This window comes from Hippopotamus amphibius, chromosome 9 (assembly GCF_030028045.1).
Source record: "Hippopotamus amphibius kiboko isolate mHipAmp2 chromosome 9, mHipAmp2.hap2, whole genome shotgun sequence".
NCBI lineage: Eukaryota > Metazoa > Chordata > Mammalia > Artiodactyla > Hippopotamidae > Hippopotamus > Hippopotamus amphibius.
Window position 1 is genome coordinate 45046294 of NC_080194.1, and position 20207 is coordinate 45066500.

General features: G+C 54.1%; 1 protein-coding gene across 6 annotated transcripts in view; it reads right to left on the bottom strand.

Annotated features, from left to right (window-relative positions):
• The window catches only part of GDPD5 (glycerophosphodiester phosphodiesterase domain containing 5), an 84748-nt gene that overhangs the window by 55425 nt on the left and 9116 nt on the right, over positions 1 to 20207 (bottom strand). Inside the window, exon 2 of one of the 6 annotated variants that reach the window (XM_057695109.1) lies at positions 12273 to 12348. The exons of the other annotated variants lie outside the window; for them this stretch is intronic. The gene's annotated coding sequence lies outside the window, so the exon portion shown is untranslated. The remainder of the gene's footprint in view (positions 1 to 12272; positions 12349 to 20207) is intronic. 6 annotated transcript variants of the gene reach the window in all.

A 20207-nucleotide genomic window follows, 5' to 3' on the forward strand; every position in this document is an offset into this window, starting at 1 on the left:
CAGTCTAGACAACATAAATCCAGTCACCAACACACATTTCCTGAGCTCTCTGGTGTGATGGGGAGGCCTGAGGCAGGGTGGACAAACCTGCTGGAGGAGCCCACAGTCTACGCTATAGACAGATGCACAGGAGAGTACATGTGAACAAAGGAGGCACCCTGCTTGGGGCGGGGGTGCGCAGGAGGGCCTGGGTGGTGGATTGAAGCCACCTCCCAGCCTAGCCCAGGCAGCAACAGGTACCCAGGAGTGAGCAAACTTGCTCCCCCTGCACCCACCAGCTGGGGCCCTAGATATTTCAGACCACCTCCTCCTCTGAGGCCCTCATCCTATGTCCACCTTCACCCTTGGGGTTTGTGGGTTCCCCAGGCTTTAGGACAGGGTGCAGCCTTGCTGTAGACTAGACAGTAAGCCCTGTGAAAGCAGGATCCTGCCCACCTGAGCACGGAACTCCTTACCCAGCAGGTGGTCCGAGGAGCTAATGACTAAACAGCAGTGACTGACCACTCTGGTCCCCAGCTCAGTTCATCCTGACTGCAGGGAGGTTAGCTCAGGTTCTGAATCAGACTGGGGCTGGTGGGGGCCAGAAGAGAGCTGATAAAGAGTAAGGCACTCAGAAAAGCAGGCATGGGGGGTGGGGGGAGTGGGTCCTGGCCCTCTCACCTCCACCCTTTTGTTGTGTGAGCAGAAGCAAATCACTTCACCTCTCTGGGTATGAGTCAAGCAGGGATTAACACCACATTGGCATCATCTGATTTTAGGTGGGCGCATATAAAACTTTGGTCAGAAACACGGGGGCACTGGGGACTTCCCTGGTGGTCCAGTGGTAAGACCGTGTACTCCCAATGCAGGGGGCCTGGGTTCGATCCCTGAGCAGGGAACTAGATCCAGCATGCACAATGCAACTAATAGTTTGCATGCTGCAACTAAGACCCAGCATAGAGAAAGAAAAGAAAAGAAAAGGAAAGAAAAGAAAAGAAAAGAAAGAAAAAGGGAGAGGGAGAGAAAGAAAGAAAGGGAGGGAGGGATGGAGGGAGGGAGGGAAGGAAGGAAGAAAAGAAACACAAGGCACTGAGGCTCAGAGAGGGCAGGTGACCTGGCCAAGGTCACACAGCAGGTGACAGAGTTTGGACTAGAACCCAGGCCTGCCACGCTCTGCAGAGCTAGAATCCCAGAGGCCAGAGTGGAGAGGCCAGATGAGGGTGGTGTCCCTTTTGATATCACAGGTGCAGGAAAGGGGTTGGGACAAGTTCCATCAAGGCCAACTCAGGCTGACATCAGCAGTTAAAGTTGTCACAGTCAGAGTCCTGGAAGCACAACTTCTGTTTATTTGTTCCTGGGATACGCTGACCAACACGAGTTCTGAGAGCGATCCCTGACCACATTCTATGGAAAAAGCCCAGTAGACACAGTGGGGTGGGATGGGCTGGGAAGAAAAGCCAAATTCAATTCAGGTGGGGGATGGGCCCCGGGCCTCGATTTCCTCCATGGTGCTCAGTGCCTCCACTGCCCTGTGCTACCTCCTGATCGCCACCAATCCCCGCTAGGTGGTACAGGCACGGCTGGAGGTGGGGGTGGCACAGAGTCAGACTTCTCTGGAAGGGGCTACATCAGGGCATCAGACCAGCTCTGGCAGGGCTGGAGCGATTGCCTGAAGTCAAGTAATCAGGGAGAACCCTGGGGGCTGGGGCCAGGTCTGCTGGCTCAGGAGCTCTGAGGGATTCTGCCCCTGGGAGCTGAGAGACAATGACAGCACCTGGGGCTGGAGGAAGAATGGAGTGCAGGGCAGCTCTCAGAAGGTCCTGCCTGCTGCTGACCACATGATCCTGGGGTATCCATTCTGCACCCCCTTTCTAAGAGGGGGAAGAGCTGACACTTATCGGTGCTTCCTCTGAGCCAGGTTCTGCCTGGAGAACTCTGCCTCTGCTGTCTCCACCACATCCCCTAGCACCCCCTCCCCCTTCTGGGTCATACCAGGTTTCACTGTCCCTTCCAAAAGCCAACACCTGTGGGGGCATGTGGGTGAGCTGCCATCAGCCTGCCTGAATCCCCTCGCCTGTGGGCATGGTTGTTCCCCAGAGCCCTTTTACCAGGGACCCCCTGGGCGAGGTCTAAGTTCTGCAGCACCCTTGCCGCTGGCAGCTGGCTCTGGGGACTGATGCAATTTCCCCTCTGAGGGGCTTGGCTTCAAGTCACACTCTTGCTTCTCCTTCTCTTTCTGGTTCTACTTTACCTACTCCCTTAGCAGTTTCCCTTCCCTCCCCGCTCCTCCCCCCCAAAAAAACAAAAACACTTCCTAGTAAGTCACTCTCACATGAATCCCTGTCTCAGGTCTGCTTCTAGATGCCCCAACCTCAGACAGTTATGAGGTAGGTGCCACCAATTTTCCCATTTCAGAGATGTGGAAACTGAGGCTCAGAGACTCAAGAGTTGTCAAAGACCCCCATGTGGCAGGCAGCAGAACACAGACTTGAACTGAGGTCAGCCCCATGCAAAGCCTGAGCACTGATCCCTCTTGTCCACTGCCAGTATCATCTGAGCCTGTTTACATCCCAAATACCATCGCCTCCTGGCCATCTGAGCTAATCTTTCTTTTCTTTCTTTCTTTCTTTCTTTTTTTTTTTTTATTGGAAGGAAAGCAGGAGAGTCTGTAGATGATCCAAGGGGGATGACTAAGTCCTTAGATTCCTCTCGTTGGCTCAGATCCTGTTTTGGTCAATCCTTGTGAATCAGGGCGGGTCTGACATTCTGGGAATGCAGGGAGACTTCAAACCAACTTCACAAAAACAAGTTGTAAAAACACTGGCCGCCATTCAAAGAGGCCTGCTGATGAGCTTGGCTCCACGGAGCGGAGTTGAACAAGTTCATCAGAAGGGAACATACAGCAGGAAAGACTTAGGCTAGACCCAGAGGAAGAACTTCCCAGTAATTGGGAGCTGGCCCAGGGATGGTCATGGCCTCTTTGGAAGCAGGCCAATTGATGTCCTGACTTTCCCAGGCCTTACTGGTTTGAAGCATCTATGAAGTCACCTGGTGAGTACTGGAGACAAAACCACAAAAAGCCAACCCCACCCAACCCTGATCTTCAACCCCTGACCTGGAACCTGGTTTATGAGGATGCTCTGAGTTTGTGGGGCTTCTGCCTCCTAGGAGGTCAAAAGTATCCGTACGAGGCCCCTGATCCTCACATCCACACCCAGCGTGGATGGAGGCCCTGGAGCTGGAGGACCTCAGGGCAGCACCAAGGGCTGCCACCTGGACACCTCCTCCGCCCCCCCGCTCTCTGCAGCCAACCCTCTGGCAGAGCCATCCCCTCCAGGCACAGAGGACCGCAGCAGGTGTTTATAGATGTGCGTCTCCGGCTCTGGCTCCTGCCAGGCGGCAATAAACAGGCTGGAGCCTCACCCGGTTTGTCTCCCTCCACCCCTTTCCAGCTAGCACTCCCTTCGTCCCTTCCTCCTCATCTGAACTTCTGAAAGACTTGTCAACCCTCACACCCCCACTTGCTCCCTCCCACCTGTTGCTAAACCCACCTCCCTCTGCGCCCACCAAGTTCAACCATGCCCTCCACATGAGGAAGCCCCGTGGATAGTTCAGTTCTCCCTGACACCATGGCCCTGGCCCTCCTTCTGGAAACGTCCTCCTTCCCTGGCTTCCAGGACACCAGCTGCTCTGGTTTCTCTCCGCCCCCTCCGGTTGCCCCCCAGCCCCTTTGCTGGCTCCCCTCTCTGCCCAAGCCAGCCCTTTCCTCCTCCCCCGCCCTGCACACTCTCCTAGGGCGACACCACCCACTCCCGTGGCCTCAGACACCCGGTGTCTGCCTGGACCAAGCTTGAGGCCCCGACGGCTCTCTTGGTCACGATGCCCTGGACAGCCCACAGGGACCTCATACCCACAGTGGACAAATGGGAACTCATCACATTCCCCTGAAGCTGCTCCTCCCCTCTTCTCCCAAATCAAGGCGCCGCCATCCTCCCAGTCTTCCCAGCCTGGAAGAAGAGACTCACCCTCCCTATCTCCCCTGTCCTCACACCCCCAAATCCCACCTGACACCAAGCCCTGCTCTACTCTCCATCCCCTCCCACCACACATCCCTCACGACTCCCCCTGCTCAGGCTCCTCAGACTCAGGCTGGCCTTCTCCTGTTTCCGTGTGTTCTGCACAGTGCTCAGTTCAGCAGCCACGCTGGTGTCTGACTGCACATCTGACGGCCCCAGGCTGGCTCCAGAAGTGCAGGGCCAGGGCCTGGTCTGACTCTGGGTCCCGGCACCCAGGCCGAGCTCAGCACAGGGGGGCCCCAGCAGAGGTTTCCCAAATCCGGGAATTGTCTTTCTGCTGAATTTGCCCCATTGGTGAGGTCTGGATCTCCCCACAGCCCACAGGCCCCCTGGAGCAAGGGCTACCTCTTTGGTCTGCCCCTCTTCAGGGCTTAAAAGACATGAGCACTTAGTCCCCTTTGAGAGGCATCCTAACCTGTCTGCCTTTACAAGGAGATGTCGCACGGGGCCTGCAGGTGCATATAAACAGACACACAAAAATACACCAAGTGCACATTCCCAGACAGACCCAGGCAAATACACATGGGTACTCAGCACACAGGCTCATGGAGGTACGTGCAGATGTGCAGACAGGCCCACACAGACACAGCTTCCTGGAAGCAGAATGGACTTGGGCCACTGCCTTCCTCGGGGCACCAGCCTCCCTGGGCATGAGGGGCTCCAGAAGTCAAGACTGGCTGGGCCAGGGCTCACGGCTGGATCCCATGACTGCAGGGGCTTGGGGAATGCCTCAGCCCTTCTTTCCCTCTCAGTTTCTGCAAACTCTTCCCCAGGAAGCCCTCCCTCATCACACTCCTCCTCTCAGCGCTAGGGGAGGAGGCTGCCCCTAGAGGGGATGCTGCCTGGGTCCCACCCCAATCTTTTCCTTGGACCCCTTCTCATACATTATAGAAAGGAATGGCTGCACCAGCCCAGTCACAGCTTTTAGGATTAAGATCCCCTCCTTTCCCAGCCCTAGTCATGCTTTGCCTCCAAATTATAGCTCAAATGTCCCTTCCGAGTATCCCCCGGCAATTCCCTTTCCAGGTGCAGCACCAGCATCAGAGAGAAAACAACTCAGCACTGGTGGTTTCATCTGATCCTCAGGACAACCCTGCTGGGATCAGTGTTCTTCTGCTTTTTTTTTTTTTTTCTTATTTTTATTGGCTGCATTGGGTCTTGTTGCTCCGCGCAGGCTTTCTCTAGTTGCAGAGAGTGGGGGCTACTCTTCCTTGTGGTGCATGGGCTTCTCAGTGCGGTGGCTTCTCTTGCTGTGGAACATGGGCTCCAGTAGTTGCAGTGTGTGGGCTCAGTAGTTGTGGCTTGCAGGCTTAGTTGCTCCACAGCACGTAGGATCTTCCTGGACCAGGGACTGAACCCATGTCCCCTGCATTGGCAGGTGGATTCTTAACCATTGTACTACCAAAGAAGTCCCTCACAGTCCTTTTATAGATGAGAAAACCGTAGCTCAGAGAGAAGAGGTAACATTCTCAGGGCCACACGACTGCTAAGACTTTCTTTTCTTTCCTTGAAATTGTATTCCCAGCCATGACCTCCCTCAGGAGGGAGCACTGGCCTTAGAGGGGGGCTGGGAGTGGTGGGTGGAGGGCCAGGCAGGGAGAAGCCCTGAGCGCCACCGCAACAAAGCTGCAGCCACGCATAGGGCCTGCGGCTGCTCATTTACTAACTTAATGTGGGATGTGGAGAAAGTCACTGGGCCTCAGTTTCCCCATATGTGATGTGAGGGGTGCTGGATACCACAACCCTTGGGGTCAGCTCCATCTGGACCCTGCAAGGTTGCAGAAGAGGAGGGCTGTTGAGAGGGAAGACCATGAGGGGTGCATGGACTGTTCTCCACGATGAGATGGGGACAGACTAGGTGGCCATTGGATGTTCTCTGGCCCTGCCGGCTGCCCCAGGGTTGGCTGCCCAGCTCCTCCAGACCCCTCTGCCAAGGCGGTCACCCTCCAGAGGGTGGTAACCTTTTACCTCCCTCTGCAGAAGAACCAATCAAAGCAGAGAAAAATGGCAAAGTATCCGATACCCTGAAAGGAGAAAGCAAGCCAGGTGGGTGTGCACAGCACATGCAAAGCTGATGCAAATGCCCAGGCAAAAGCTGGGTATGAGCCCCATCATTCCTGTCCTCTCTCCCTACACCCCTGCTCCAGTCCTGCTGATTCTACCTCAGGGGTGGCTCCTCCAGTAGGGCACTCCGGCCCCTCATACTTCAGCCAAGGGCCCCCTGGGACCTATAGGATTAAACAAACCCCATATACAAAGCTCTTCTCAACAGGGCCTCAATTCACCCTCCTGTCCTCCCACACAGGGGAGCCCCAGCCAACCAGAGCTAAGTCCCTGACCCAGGGGCTCTACTCTCTAGCTCCATGCCTTTACACAGCTGGTTCCCTCTGCATGGAATGTTGAACACCTATAGATCCCTCAGTACCCAAATGGGAAACGTTGCTGGTTAATGAACTGACTTCTGTAGCGGGAGTCAGGTCCTAAAGTCAGCACATCACAAGTAAATTGCCTATGGTCAAAATCACCCTTGACTATATATACTACCATTAATTTAAAATGCCTAGGCATTGTTCTAGATATTTCCTGTGTTTTGATTCATCTAACTCTTACAACTTCGACAGACTGTATTTCCAAAGACATCTGCAGCAATATCTCCCATCCTACATGATCTCCTATGACTCTGACACTCTTGCCATGGAGACATGGGGTCTGTGTTATAACCCCCAACTTGAATCTGGAAGGGCTTGAGACTAATGGTTAAAGTGACATTTTGAGAGACTTCCCTGGTGGCACAGTGGTTAAGAATCCACCTGCCAATGCAGGGGACATGGGTTTGATTCCTGGCCTGGGAAGATCCCACATGCCGAGGAGCAACCAAGCCAGTGTGCCACAACTATTGAAGCCCGCGTGCCTAGAGCCCATGTTCCACAGCGGAAGCCACCGCAGGGAGAAGCCCACTCACCGCAATGAAGAGTAGCCCCCGTTCGCCTCAACTGGACAAAGCCTGCACACAGCAACAAAGACCCAACGCAGCCAATGAAATAAAATAAATTTATTTAAAAAAAAAGTGACACTGGGGCTTCCCTGATGGTGCAGTGGTTAAGAATCTGCCTGCCAGTGCAAGGGACATGGTTCGAGCCCTGGGCTGGGAAGATCCCACATGCCGTGGAGCAACTAAGCCCGTGCGCCACAACTCCTGAGCCTGTGCTCTGGAGCCGAGCTCCACCACAAAAGAAGCCACGGCAATGAGAAACTAGAGCACCACAATGAAGAGTAGCCCCCGCTCACCACGACCAGAGAAAGCCCGTGCACAGTAACGAAGACCCAATGCAGCCAAAAATAAAAAAAAGTTAATAAATACATAAATAAATAACAAAAAAATAAATCTTAAAAAAAAAAAAAGTGACACTATGAGACTTCCGAGGCCAGGTCATCAAATGTGATGCTTACTGTGGGGAAGCACAGATGAGCGTGCAGACAGAAACAAAGCCCTGAGTCCACATGAGTAACCCTGAGCCAGAACTGCTCAGCTGAGCCCATCTTAAATTCTGAAGCTGTGGGGTAATAAAGTGATTGTTCTTACATAAAGTCACTAAGCTTGGGGGTGATTTGTTATGTAACAACAGTAACCAGACCATCACTCTGCCCTCTTTAAAGAAGAATCTGAGACACAGAGAGGTTAAGCAACTAGCCCAAGGTCACAGAGCTGGTAACCAGCACAGTCAGGATTTGAACCCAGGCAGTTTAGCCCCGGAGTCCACACTATTCATTGCCATGCCATACTACGTGCCTCCAAGGTCTGATTGGTCTCCAGGCCCACGGCAGGTCTCAGGGAGTGGTTGCTGAATAAATGACCCAGGGAAGGGATAAGCAAAGGAACAGCTGAATGAATGTGAGAGAAAGTGGAGTGAGCTTCCAGGTGCAAAGCAAGGACCTTAGATGAGCCTGAACCAGGCAAATGAGTCTGACGTGAGCCCCTTGTCACCTGGAGAAGGCGGTGATCAGAGGAGCCTGGCAGATGCCACCCACCTCTGCCTTCACAGATCAGCTCGTCTCCCTGCTCCCCACCTCCCTCAGCCCTGAACGCTGCAGGATTATCCCCTGGAAAGCCAGTCCCTCCTAAGAACAAGGCTGTGAATCTTGGAGCCTGCAGTGGGAAGGTTCCCAGGCTGGGAGGCTGGAGACCTTGGTCTCATCCCGGCATGGCCAAGGCCTGGCTGTGCGAACCTGGGCGAGTCCCTGACACTCTCTGGTCCCAGGTGCTCTCCAGTGGCACTGTTCTAAGACTCACCAGATGCTGAGCTGGCCTGGTGAATGGGGGTCAAGGTAAGCCTCAGTATGTGGGTCCTATAAACCCCGAAAGGGATCTGACCCTAGAAGGAAAGTGGATCACAAGGATGAATCCCCCTGCCACTCACAGGGAGCTCGCTGGGTGCTCGGCATTTTTCCGTGCACCGTTTCTAATCCTTGCAGCAACCCCATTAGGCACAATAGCAAGAGGCAAAGGACCCCGACCTACCACTCAAGTGGTGCTGGAAACCAGCATCCAAGCCAAGCCCATTCAACTTCAAAACTCCTGCTCTTTCCGCAGTAGCAAGAGACAGAAGCAACCTAAGTATCTATTGATGAACAAATGGATAAACAAAGTGTGGTATATACACACTATGGAATCCTTAAAAAGGAAGGAAGTCTTAATACATGCTACGGCACGGATGAACCACGAGGACATTATGCCAAGTGAAATAAACCAATCCCAAAAAGACAAACACTGCATGATTCCACTTATGTGAGGTATTTAGAGGAGTCAAATTCATAGAAACAGAAAGTAGAATGGTGGTTGCCAAGGGCTGGTGGGAGGATGGGGAGTTGTTGTTTAGCGGGTATAGGGTTTCAGGTTTTTGAAAAGAAAATGTTCTAGAGACCTGTTGTGCAACAATGTGAATATAATTAAGACTATCAACTATACTCTTAAAAATGATTAAGATGGTAAATTTTAAGTTATGAGGTTTTTCTTTTAAACCACAGTTAAAAAAAGATTTCTACTCTTGGAGTAGAGAGGGAGATTAGGAGACATTTGTGGGGGAAGAGTCCAGGCAGGCTTCACAGAAGAGGGGACATTTGCGTGGCGCAGGGTTGGGGCAAGTACAGATGATGCTACAGGCAGAGGCTCCAGCCTTTGGCCCTTGCCTCCCTGCCTCCCAGGGTCCAGCTGACTCCATCCCTTGGCCCACCCCAAGCCCCCCAGATCTCTGCACAGAAGCAGCGCCCCACAGGGAAGCAAGCACTGGCCTGGACTGAAGAAGGGATTTCTTGAACACCTACTATGTGTTCTCAGGCCCCACTTACTTCATGATCTTGGCCAGTCCCTGTCCTTCTGGGCCTCAGTCCTCCCATCTGTACAATCAGAAGGTGACCCAGAATTCCCTCCAATTTTCACACTGGGAGTAATCTCGGAGGGGGAGGGGAGATAGAAGGCACCAGTGACCTGCCGAGAGGGGGGACAGGACACTCCTGGTCAAAAGCCCAGGGATCAGAAGCTGCAGCCTCCTGGTCCCACCCCAGGCAGCCTCTGCCCACTTCACAGAGGGGGAATCTGAGACCCAAGGGGTCTGGTTTCGTTCCAACTCTACAAACAGGGGCCTGCGCCTACTATGTGATGGGATCACAGTTCCACCTCCCAATCCAGTACTGGAGTAACACAACCGCACTGAGACAGAGTCCTCCGTGCCCAGGACTCTTTCCAAGAATCCCGACTCTCACCTCTCCTGACTCAGGAACCCTTTGTCCCCAGAAAGAACAAGGTGGGACAGTCCTTGGTTCCAGTGCCAGCTCTGCCAAGTACAAGCTGGGCCTCAGTGTCCTCATCTGCATTTTGGGTATAAGGATACCTCCCCTGTGAGGGTTAGAGGAGGCAAGGGCACAAAAGGCTGAGCCCAAGGTCTGGCAGGCAGTAGGTGCTTAATAAATGGCCACCATCATCGGCTCTCTCTTTGAAGATGAAGCCATTTTCATCTAACTGTTTGTTGCTCTCAGAGGCTGGTTTGTTTGTTTGAATTCTTCCCAGAAGAGATTTTCCCCAGCATTCCTGGGGGAACGCTGAGTGATGCTCCCCAGCTAATCCCAGGGAGGAGAAGGGAGGAGCAATGAGGTTTCCTTGATGGAAAAAGTCAAATCATCATCACATGGAAACAGGAGACAAGTCCCAGGGAAGCCCGGGGGCTGCCCCAGCACCCTTCACCCCCCCTCTCCCTCCACCACCCAGGAGGACCCACGGTGGCCCCAGATCCTGCTCCATAAGCTCCCAGAGGCATGGCTGCGAGGCCTGATATAATCAGGCTGCTACTTAAACCACACAAAGCCTTCTATTCTTAGCTGAGCAGGCGCCTAGTTCCCTCCCAGCTGCCTGTCAGCACTACCAGCCCCGGGGGTGTGGGCCTGGGGGTCAATCACGACCACAAGGAGGTGGTAGGCGGCCTTGTGACCTCACTGAAGCCTGAGGCCTGCACAAGGGGGCTGCAGAGTGAGCCCCTGACCCTGGGGTATCCAGGGGGTCTGCAGAGGGACTACCTAGGCTGGACAGAGATCTGGATCAGATGACTCCTCAGATCACTTCCAAGTCCAGTCTGCTTCTCAAAGTCTTGATTTTAAAGGGCCAAGCTTCCAAGGTTCCATAATCCAATGCTTCCAAGAGTTGGGAATAGAAAGATCCTGTGGTTTTTAAGGATCAAGTTTCCAAGATGCCAATGAAGATCCGAGGCTGGCTCTAGTGTGTGCACCTCCCCTTCCCCTTAAGGGGCAGGGGATGGCTGGCTCCATCCTGACCCTGGGGCCCCTGGCACGAGCCGCACATACAGCCCCGGAGGACTCAGCACTGCGGTCGGCAATGGTCCCCGGCCCCTCAGATCTGCTAGGGGCAAGACTTCCTGGGGGACTTCTGGGTACTGCAGGAGAAACTAGGAAAGGAGGAGGGGACAGGACGAAGCTGCCCTGAGGCCCACCATCGCCAGACATTGCTGGGCAGGGCGTCCACTATCAGGGTCTGCCCTGTGCCAGCAGGACCAGCGTACCCCGGTCAGACAGGATTGGAGAGGCTGGGTGAGCTGTCCAACGTCAAGGCTGGGATGTGGAGGAGCCAGGGTGAGAACTGCAGGCCCGGCTGGCTTCAGAGATCATTCCTCGCCTCACACTGCTTCACATTAGCCCACAGCTTCCTGGGATCACCTCCCCCAACATCCTCTTTCAGAAGCAAAACTGAGGCCCAGAGAGAGAAAGGTCAGGTGCTCAAGGTCACAGGGAATTGGTAGCAGAGCCAGGCAGAGTTGTTCCCACTGGCTGTCCCCCATCCCCTGACCTGGTCCCTGCCACTGGTCCTTCTCTGGATCCTCCCTTTCTGCCCACCCAGAACCAGGCTCCTGGGGCAGAGCGGTTTCCTGCTCCTTTGGTCCTCAGCACAGCAGTTGCTCCATGGGGTCATTTGAGGGACAAGCTGAGAATCAGGGGATGGGATGGTGGTCACCGCCTCATGCCCAAGGCTGCCCAGCTGAGCACAAGGGCGACACGGTCTGGCAAGGGCTGACCCTGACATGTGTCGGGAAGTTCACAGGGGCAATTGTTGGGAATACTCAGAGGCTAATTAGCCAGCTGTCCCATTAAGGAAAGCTAATGAGGCTCTACTGTGCTGGCTGTCACAGAACGGGGAACAAACACAGCCTCAGCTTCCTGAGCCACTGGCCTACACCCCAGGCCACCCTCCCCCAAGTACTCACGATGTATCAGTAGTGCTTTTTGTTTTCCAGTAGAGTTTTATAGGTAATTTCTCATCTGAGTCTCACAACGCTGAGACTTAGGTATCATTTTACAGGAACAAGGAGACCAGGGACTCACCCTAGGCCACTAGTGAGCACGCAGAGTCAGGACTCACCCCCAGGGCTGCCGGGCTGCCTGGTCCCAGAGACGAGCTCCTCAATGCACAGGTGACTTAGAGCCTGCTTTGCTGGGCTGGTGAGTGTGAGAATGTATCTAAGCTGCACTGACCATTTCACAGAGCTTAAGTGAAATTTTCTCTTTTCTTTTTATAGAAATCATGGTATCCAAAAACCCAACTGCTTTGCTCTGGGCTGGAGTTAAATCCTTTCTGCAAATCAGTGACCTACTATGTGCCTGTCACCCTAGTAGGTAACCCACCCAATGAGTGGTTTGATTTGACCTTGCACCAACCTTGTGAACTTTAGCCTAGGCTGAGCCTCAGACTGGTCATGTCAGAAATCCAAAGTTACACAGGCACGGGGTGGAGCTGAAACAGGAATTCAGGTGTGTCAGGCCTTTTTAAATAGGGTGGCGGAGAACAGATGTTTATGTTCACTGGGCTCTCTCTTCAATAAACTGTTTAAGTTTATGTTACTACTCTATTATATCCTTCTCCCTGCCTGCCCCCTCCCCGCCCCCCAACTCCATGCCAACAGAAGCAGAGGGAGCATCTGTGATGCCTCCGGTACCAGCTGATCCCAGTCGTCTGCCTCCAACCCCCAGCTGTAGTGGGGCCAGGATACCATCTGGGGAGCCACTCAGGAATCAGGGCATTGAGAGGGCCCCTCAGAACTCTGGGGGAAAGGAGGCTGGGTACAGCTCAGCCCTGTCCCCCTGCACCCCATCCGGGGCAGCGTGGCCTTGACCAAGCACTCTATGTGACAGGCTGCAGGCCCCACCCCCAGAGTGGGTACCCCAGGCCCTGCCTAAATAAAGCAGCATCCACACCAGAGATCTGAGTCGCTCCCACTGATGCCTTCTGGGAAGTAGAGGGATGGAGGGACACAGGCCAGAGTCCCCTGTATAAAACAAGCCCTGTTGGACCCAGTCTGTGAGCAGAACAGAAAAACTGGGGGGGGGGGGGGGCGGGGAGGAGTTTCAAACATATGCTCCCCACCCTTCCCCAGAGGCCAGACCCAACACTCTGTAGGCCTCCGGGGTGCAGCTGGGGAGGGGTGGTATCTGGCCCCAGGGCTCTGCAGACCAGAGGGGCAGCGCCATTTCTCCTCCTGTTGGAAGGCACACAGACAAGGAGTGCAAACACGCAGGCCTGGCCTGCATGTGCAACATGTACATAATTCATGGCCTCCTATCGCTTTGGCCTGGATAAAGTGTACCCAACAGAAGCCTGCACGGAGATTAGTGAGTGGCCACCGGGGAGCACTTCCGGGGAAGTGGCGAGTAAGCCAGAGGGTAGGGGATGGGTGGTCAATTTACTACACGCTTTCACAAATTTTATCTCATTGAATCTGCACAAAAAGCCCAGTGTGGAAGTTAATGTTGTTCCCATTTTACAGATGAGGAAACTGAGGCTCAGAGGTCAAGTAACTTACCCATTTTCACAGAGAAGGAAGAAGCAGAACTTCCTACCCTGCACCAAACTGCTTCATGCACACAACTCTCAACCCCAGCCTGGGCTCAACTCCCCTCCCCCACCCAGTCTGGAGCCTTAGAAGTGCCATCAGTGGGGACACCAGGGCACTTCACCCTGCAGAGCCAGTCTGACCTCTGCCTCAGCAATAGTCTGACCCCCAACCAGGGAGCCTCTGGCCCCTGCCCAGCTAGGGTAGCCCCGGAGACCTCGAGGCTGGGGGAGAAACAGTCTGGTCCTCCCCTGCATACATGTCAAAAATTATTGAGAGCCCTTCGGAGATGGAAGGGACACGCTAGGCGACCTTGCCTGACCATGAGCATGAGGAACTCAAGGTCCAGAGCCGGGAAGGGCTTGTCCAAGATCCCAGAGTGGAAGAGTCCAGTCAGTGCATACACCTACCAGGCAGCAGCCAGGTGCTGGGGACGCTGGGATGAATGGCCTGGCCCTCAAGGCACTCCCAGTCAGGGGGCACCGGCTCAGCTGGTGTTGGGACCCTCGTGAGCTGCCCCAGCCAGCGTCTCCAGACCCATCTCCAACATCCCCCCTCTCCTCCCTCTGCCGCCACCACCCCAGGTTCCTCACAGTGCCCTGAAGGTGTGACCCACCTGTGGACACCTCTGTACCTTTGCTCCAGGCTGTTGCTTTTCCAAGAATGCCCTTCCCTCCAACCCCCAGATAAACTCTACTCTTCTGTGCAGAGCCTCAGCCCAGCTCCTTTACCCCCCAGCTCCTCTACCCCCCAGCTCAGGCTGACGAGCCCAGGGGAAACGCTTCCTCTCTCCCTCCCTCCCTCTTTCCCTCCCTCCCTCTTCTTAGCCTTCCCACACTCCTGACATTATCTGCACACCCTGCCCAGGGTAACTGTTCTGGGAACCGTCTCCCTTACACCCCTCAGGACCTGGGACTAAAGAGCTACTGAATCAAATAACTGTGTCACCCACCCACCTGCCACGAAGACCCAGAACAATGAAAAATGATCACTTCTTCCTTTTAAGGCTAGTATTCGCCTTTCTTTAAAAACCCTTAGTAGGCACGGGGAAATGAAATGGAAGGTTCTTAGTCAGATGCGTCTTGGCATTTCCAAATGCTGGCTCTGCGCCTGGCACGCAGTAGATGTCTGAGATATGTGTGCTTGGTAGATGAAAGAATCAAAATATCTCCACCTTCCACTTCCCCCTGCTGCCTGAAACTCCGCCATTATTACCAATTCTTTCCTGGGGCTGAATGGTGCTCCCTGGGATCCTCTCTCAAAAGGCAAGCTGACCTGGGCAAGAAACAAGCTCTCTCTCACTGGAGGCCGTGCAAAATGGGAAAGTGAAGGATTGCTGATCAGCTCTCCCCAGTGTTTCCTCTAGCCTATCAGTCCCAGACCCTGCTCTGTGACAAAGGAGCCATGTGTTTAGACAAGCTTGGGAAAGGCTGGTGGCACGTGTGCCACCTGTTGGGGATCACTCATTCATATCAACACATTAAAGGCCCTGAGAAGTCCTGTTCTGATTATGTGACCTCACATTTCCCAAATCTGTACGCGTCCTGGGACCGATAACCACCCCAGAGAACTAGGGCTCCGCAGAGCACAGTCCAGGCAGTGTGGACCAGATGGTGCGCCCATGTCCACCGCAGGACAAGTGTGTGCACTAAACGGTGTTTGAGGCAAGCCCATACTCCCTTACGCTGACCATTTCACAGAGGCAGAAGATCCCACCCAAGCCACCAACAACTGCAGTGAGTGGGGCATCACGGGCTTGCAAACGGAGCACAGAGGAGGGAAGAGGTAATAGGCCAGCCTGGAGACCCGAGCTCCGGTTGCAATTCCGTGTTCACTGCTGGCCACTGGGCAAGGGACCTCCTCCTGCTGAGCTTTGCTTTCACTGTCTGCAAAACAAGGATAATGCTGTTCTCAGAGCTGTTGTGAAAATACAGTGTGGTACTGCAGGCAGAGGCAGATCATAAACTGTAAAGTCCTGTAATGGCATTTGCTATGTACATCCATCATGATTTCCCTGTGTAAGCTGCCAAGAGGGTGTGGTCCTGTCTTGACTGATCACAAGCCACTGCAGAGGTCCTCAATCAGCATGGATGGATGGGTATTGGATGGATGGATGGAATCCCTAGCAAGACCCAGGGTCAACAATGGCTGGTTGAATAGTTATGAATGAATGAATTGATGAACCAATTCTAACAAGCTCAATTGTCCCATTTCTCAGTCCCCAAGTGGTAGAAGCAGTAAATTAGGAAACATACACAGGAGCAAGAGGGGAGGAAAAAGAGATGCTGGGCTGCTGCAGGCAGGTCTGTGGGCAGCAGAATGAAGGGTCAGGGTGAGAAGAGTCAGGGATCTACAAAGGCAGAAACCGTTGCTGAACAGGCGAGCAGCCCAGGGTCACGGGGTACAGGGACCAGCTGGTCTTGGCTCTCCCAGCAGAGCGGTCAGTGTTCACAGGGCCCATCCCGGGAAGTTAACCATGTGGGTCTTGTGCAGGGAAAGGAAGTGATCACTCCTTTTCACAAAGGTTTCCAACCAAAACTATTAAAGGGTTGTTTTTAAAGGGAACAGGCAGCAAGAGGAAGCTTCAGGGACACAAGCCTTGGCTGCCTGAAAAAATACTTCTTGCATTCCTATACCAACTCATCAACATATTCATGCTCAGAACAGATATTTTTAAAGTGCCTACTGTGTGCCAGGCAAGTGCTGTCAGGCCCCGGGGGGAGGGGACACAAGGCCTCATCAGTGTCACACATTAAAGACCTGGATAGATCAGTGAGGTGCTGGGTCACTTGAGGACAGAGAAGGAGGTATTGGAGAAAAAAAGCCACAGACAGGAAGTCTGGAGGACAAAGCTAAATCACCATGTGACCTCAGGCAAGTCACCTTCCTTCTCTGAGCCTCCACATTCCCATCCATAAAGTGGGGTGGATTAAAAAAAAAAAATCACAAAAACTACTACCTTGCACGAGGCACTGGACCAGTGGTTACAGACCTTATCTAATGCGCACAGCCAGCAAGACATCTGTTGCTAACTATTTATTGTGGGGGATGACTTTCCCTTTCACAAATGAGCAAACTGAGGCTCAGCTGGTTACTCACCTGCCTGAGGGCAGAGAGTAGGTAGGAGTCAGAATTTAAACCCAGATTTGTCTGACTCCAAAGTTCACCCTCTCCGGCCCTCCCAAACAAGTCCCATGCTGCCTCTTACAGGCTGCATGAGGATTCGGTGACATCATGAATATCCAAGTGCTTTATAAAAGGTAAACTATCATGTGTCCAAAGCCAACAAGAAATCAGTCTTGATCCTCCATGAAAGGAAACACTGAAGTTCACAGGGACATTCAGAACTGGCCGCAGCCCAGAACTCCTGGGTTCCTGACCCCTCCACCTCCCTGGCCCACTTCTTCCCAGGGAAAGGGCAGCCCCAGGAGCCCCAGCTAACCCCCCACAGCCCACGGGGCCCCCTCCTATACCAGAAATGGCCTCACTCCTGACCACCCTGTGTTCCGGCCTTGCTGAGCACCTGGAGGGCGTGGCCTGGCCCGGGGGTCATGGGGGCTGTGCAGAACCAGCAGCCCCAGGCCCCTTCACCCTACTGACAGGCTGATCCCCTCATCTCTCTGAGCCTCGGGTTTCCCGCCCACAAAACGGGGGAGTAAAGCAGACTTCGCGTGGGAAAGGACCTACTCCAAGGAGGGACTCAACAAACGTGACCTACCTTTTGTTGGATGAGCTTAACTGGGTGGGTAGGAGGAAATCCAGGCTCTCAAAATCCCTGGCTGATGAGACAGGAGCCACCCAACCCACCAGGAATCCCCCGTCTAATCTCAAACTCACCACCTGACCTTGGCAGCCCTAGCCTGAGAGGTGGACTCAGCTCTTACCTCCACCGCCACCAGCAGCATCCCAATCTGCTGGCTTCCCAGGGTGGCTGAGGCCCAGGTAAGAGAGAGGGAGGAAAACGGGCTTCAGATGAACTGCACTCATCTTTACTGGAGACACCTGGGCCCCCGGGGAACAGACATGCTCACAGGCCTACTGTGGCCCAGAAAAGTTGCGAACTGGCTTCAGGCCACACAGCAAGTCAGGAGTCAAGTGGGTGTTGGGATCCAAGCCTTCTAGGCCTAGCCCAAGGCTCTCTTCGCTGCCCCAGGGTCCCTGGGCCGTGGATAAAACACAGAGAGGAAGAACAGTGAAAACAGTCAAGACGAGGCACCCACCCCCACATCCTGCTGGTCAGGAGGCACTGGCCATTGACAGCTGGGCCCCCAAGACACAAGTTGAAAACCAATACCCAGTTGCTCTGTCATTCCCTGCCTCATTCACTGCAGGTACTGACGGGGCACATTTATATAGAGAACGGGCTCAGTCTGCTTCTGCAGAGTCCTCAACAAGAGGAAGGAGATTCCAATTGCAGCACAGTGGATTTAAATTAGACACAAGAAAGAACTTCCTTAGGTGGCATTAGAAATGGACAGTGCAGGTAGAAAGAGAACAGGATGAAGATGGTTGTGGAGTCTCTTCTAAAATACAAGATGCTATCTCATCCATTGTGTCATTTTAGCTTCAAGACAGACCTGAAAGGTAAGTGTGGCTGCCCTTATTTTCTAGGTGGGCAACTGAGGCTCAGAAAGTTTAAGTGACTTGCCCAATGTCTTCAAAGCTGTGCTCTAAAGAGGTAGAGCTGGGCTTCAAAGCCAGGACTGACTCAGAAGCCTGCATACTTCCCTTCTCAGGAAGGCCTCTGCGATTAAAGTGCTACCACACCCACCGCGGGCATCTAGCCGCTCCTCCTCAGATGCCCAGGGCTGAGCTGTCAGAGATGCCACGAGAATTCCCGTAGTGGGGGGAAGAGAGAGAGCTCAGTAGTGGCCAGCTATGCGGAATGGGCTCTGCGTTCCAGGCCTGCCCTACTGCCCCAAGACACCACACCCCAGGGGCCTCACACATGCTTTCCATGCAACGTGGCCCGACATCTTCTGTCTGACTGTGCACCTGAGCTCACCTGACACCAGCCTTCCCGTCGCCTTGGCCCCACTCCAGAGATAAGGTGGTCCCTGGCAAGACCACCCTGGAAGCTACCTGCAGCTTGATGTGGGGGAAGAGGCATGGGCCAAGGCGGGCCCCTGGGGTCCCTGCCTGCTCTGCAGCAACAGAGTGAAGGGGAGGCCTGGCTCCTCCAGCCATGCTCAGTGCTTCAGGAGTCACTGCCCTGGCCCTGGGAGGGCTTAGCCCTGTTCTACTGCTGGGGGAATGGAGGGTCAGAACAGCCAAGCCACTTGCCCACAGTCAAAGAATAAGAAATAATTCAATAAGAAACCAAGCCAGGATTCAAACCCATGTCTGCCTGATTCCAGAAGCCATGTTGCGCCAGCACATCACTACTTTTGAGTGCCTGCCGCGTGCCCTGCTTGCTGTGGCCCTGTTGTGGCCCCCACAGCCATGCCTCCATGCCACATGCTCACCCTCCCCCATCCCAGAATGCCTTTCCCATCCAATTTGGACCAGTAGAGTTCCTAGCCTACCTTCAAGACGCGTTTCAAATGCCCCCTCCTCCAGGAAGCCCCCCCCCCCCGATTTCTCCCATTCTCACCTGAGCGCCTCTGTTTTCACTTTTCTCCTGCTCAGAGCTGCGTGGCCTGCCCATGAGAAAGAAACCTGTCTTGCGCCCCAACCACTCCCTGCCACCCCAGCCTAGGGGCTCCTCCCGGGCAGCGACGCCTGAGTCCTCTTCCTCCCAGCTCCCGGCACAGATTTGGCGGCAGAACTTGGGGACATCTCATCCGACTGCTTTCTTTCACAGATGGGGACACTGAGGCTTGATAGGATGACAGGCCACTTCTCACAGGACACAGTTTGCGGCAGAGGACTTGGGGGAGGGGGTAGGTAGCTGACGGGTGAGTGTCCACAATGGGGCCAGGCTGTGGGGAACAGTCACAGCCCCATCGCTGGGGCAGAGTCTAGACTGAGGGCAGTGACAGTCCCCATCCTCTCATTAAAGGTCTGGCCACACGGTGAGTTCTGGGCTCCCACTGTATTATTTGTGATGATGGTAAAGGCTGTCATTTACCGGGGAATTCCTGCTCGCCAGGCACTGTCCTAAGCACTTTCCATTCATTCATTCATCAGTCTTCACAACAACCCTGTGAGGTACTCTCTGTTATTCCCATTCCAAAGATGAGGAAACCCAGGCACCGGGAGATTAAGGGGCATATTGTTTAGTTCCCCAGCCATATTATGGCAGAGTCAGGATTTCAGGATAAAAGTCTGCTTTCAGAACCTGTGTTCTAACTGCTACTCCACGCTCCCTGACAAAGAGGGACAGAGACACGGGCTGGAAAAAACTCACAGCCAGGACCTCTGAGGACCAGTGGTGGCAGAGCTGGGCCAAATGGTGGGCATGGTGGTCGGGGGCCTGGGTACCAATCTCAAAGGGGAGCTAAGGCACCTCTGGTGAGGCAGAAATGGAAAGATGGGTGCCCCCAGAACGCCTCTCTGTGAGAGGATGTGGCAGTTGGGATGCTTTGGTTCATCTCTGGGATGGGGGCTGAGACGCGCTTTGCAAGGGATAAGCTCAAGGACCACTAGATGAGCCTTAGACTGCATCCCAAGAAGGGTGAGTCCAGTGGACCTCATCGCTTTTGACTGACAGAGTGAGGAAAGCCTTCCGTTTGCCTCTCTGGGCCCAGTCCACTCTGTGTGGGGCCCCAGAGGCTGATCTCAACGGGCTTCATTGGGTTATGTGCCGCTGGCTTCTGGAAGG